The sequence below is a fragment of the Gavialis gangeticus genome, unplaced genomic scaffold (assembly GCF_001723915.1).
Source record: "Gavialis gangeticus isolate Ggan-Ray unplaced genomic scaffold, GavGan_comp1, whole genome shotgun sequence".
Classification (NCBI taxonomy): domain Eukaryota; kingdom Metazoa; phylum Chordata; order Crocodylia; family Gavialidae; genus Gavialis; species Gavialis gangeticus.
In genome coordinates, this window is record NW_017729007.1 from 8,288,908 (window position 1) to 8,291,556 (window position 2,649).

A 2,649-nucleotide genomic window follows, 5' to 3' on the forward strand; every position below is an offset into this window, starting at 1 on the left:
AGAAATTTCTGGTCTAATTACGTCATTCTCTGTGTGAGACTGAGCATGTGTCTGATCAGATTACCTCATGTTCTGTGTGAAACTGAGCATGCGCCTTGTTACAAAACTAGGTCAGCTTTGATTGACAAGCCCTAGGGTCGCACAGGGGGCACATGCTGAGCATGCTGTGGAATTTTCCATAGGCCTTGTCTGCGCATGATCAAACTTAACTCTTGTGTTACCAGCATACATCTAAAATTTGGTCCGGACAAGTCTTTGGGGCATAAAAATGATAAGTCTCTTCTACATGTTACAGCCGTATTACGGCCAAGTGTAATCACATTGATTTTAGTGAGATTACTCTTGGAAGTACATTTCAACATGTGCATAACTGTTTGCATGATCAAGGCCTAATCTGTAACAAGTGGTATTAGAATATATCTGAAATTCCAGAACAACATTCTCATGTTTATTTTTTGCAGCAAGGACAAGTCAGGAAAATTAGGTATACTGCAGCCCTGAAAGCTTGTGGACATACGGTATTTACTTTGATCATCTGCAAACTACGCTTATTATTTAGACAAGTAAGCAAATGAAGAATGGCCACTGAACAGAACAGGAAATCACTGGAGAAGTCCATTCTTTTCTTTTCTCTGTATCTGTGGCTAACAGGAGCCAATTCAACTTTGTTTACCAATTTGGAAACCAACTGGAAATACATTAGGAGCCCATAACACATATGGCAAAAATAGCTGTGAGCGAGTGAGCATTAAATTAACAAATATGTCCATGCATGTGAATTTTATTGCTTGTAAAAAACTTTGGAACAGACAGGTATAGAAACCAAAATCCTATTGGAAAACTCTATTAATTTGTATGTTAATACAGAGCTTGACTTACCTTGCTTCAGTCCTGATATTAGGAGGCTGTATCTATAAAAAGTAAATTAATTTTCTTTGGCCATTCACTTCTTGGTACAGCATCTGTTCCAACTGTGTCTGCTATGCTTGCTTCCACAGACCGATAACTGAATAGGGCTCACGACCCACATATTACATGGAGCACTGAAAAGCCATTCAGTGTTATAAACTAGGGCTGTTCAACTTCAGTGCGACTGGGAGCCACATGCAGTACTGGTGTGCAGCTCCCCCAAGTAACACACAATGGAAGTTTTCTCCTATTGGGGTGGATCCCATCTGAGATTTCCCTATCACACTGATTGCATCAGCAGCATATGTCCACCCTTTCCTATCCCCTTGCCATTTGTGCTGTGGCAGCAGTATCTGGGCCACTGGGGCCTGCCTGTGCTTCAGCCTGCAGGCCATGTGTTGGTCACCCACGGGTCACCAGGTGGACAGCCCCATTATACACTTTCTTGCAAAGAATGATGTAGCCTGGATTTCAACAGCCAAGCTAGAATTAAACAGCTCTTTGTTCCATTCCCAGACTCCTAACATGATGCCAGAAAAGCACTTTATTTAATTAGCATTGAAAATACCACTTTTTCCCCTTTACTAGTGTCTAACTCCTGTGGTGTTAACCCAATCTAAGATCTATACAATTCGCATTCCTTCTTCCCCTGCAAAGGGAAATTGAAGGCCTTTTCCTCCAAGCCTTGTATCTAAAAGCCTTGGCTTTCCCAACTTTTCAGTTGTCTTGCAACTCTTATCAAAGTGTTGCTACTTGAGTTCTTTTTCTGCCACTGCTGAACATTGTTTAGATCTGGGGAAATGAATTTATACATATTCATTATGAGATGAGTTTCCATGTTCTTATGTACTGCTGTGCATCGAAACATACGGAGTTATGTAGACTTGAAAGAATGGAACAAGAAAGATCCAACAGCAACAGATACCCTCAAGAACCCAGTTATAAAAAGTTAAACAAGGCTGTGTCTAGGTGGGTGGAACTGAGGATTTTTCTCAATCTTAACTTAAGAAGCAAGAAAACGGAGGAACCTGAAGAACCCCAAAAAGGGGTAGGGAAATGAGTGAGCTAAGAAAAGGTGCAATGGTGCATCAAAGAAAGAGAAAAGAGAGTCTTGAAAGACTCAGAGAATTCACAGAACAAGCAGTTCAGGCTGCTCTCTCATCTCAGAAAATGGGAATAAGCTATTCTGCCTGCATCTGTCTGCAAATCCGCCCCATCTTTAGAAGACTACATAGCATCTACTACACAGTTCAAGTTGGCCATGGCAAGAGACATTTAGGGTAACTTAGAGATTTTAAACCTTATCCACCGCTGAACCTACCTAGCCCAACCTGTCATTTGGTCAGAAAGGATCTACTAAAGCCACTTCATGCTCTTGTTGCAATTCTGGCAAGGTGGGTAAACTGCATTAAAGTCCCTAACACACTATCACCAAAAAGCTAGAAAGAAGGGTACTTTTTGCCCCCATAGTCTAGTGCTTAGGATATTTGTCTAGGGAGTGGAAGACCTAGAAAATCCCCCTGCACTCAGGAGCTTGAACCAACAGCTCCCACTTCCAGAAAAGTGCTCTAACCACCAAGTAGGACAAAGGGTACTCTCTAGCTTTACTGTTAAAACTGGGCCAACTGAGCACCTAAGAGGAATCAGCAAGGCAAGCCAGAGGAAGTGTACGTCAGTGAGGTAAGCACTCTTGTGGAAGGTACAGGGCCTTACATTCTTGGCCATGCTCATATTCTCCAG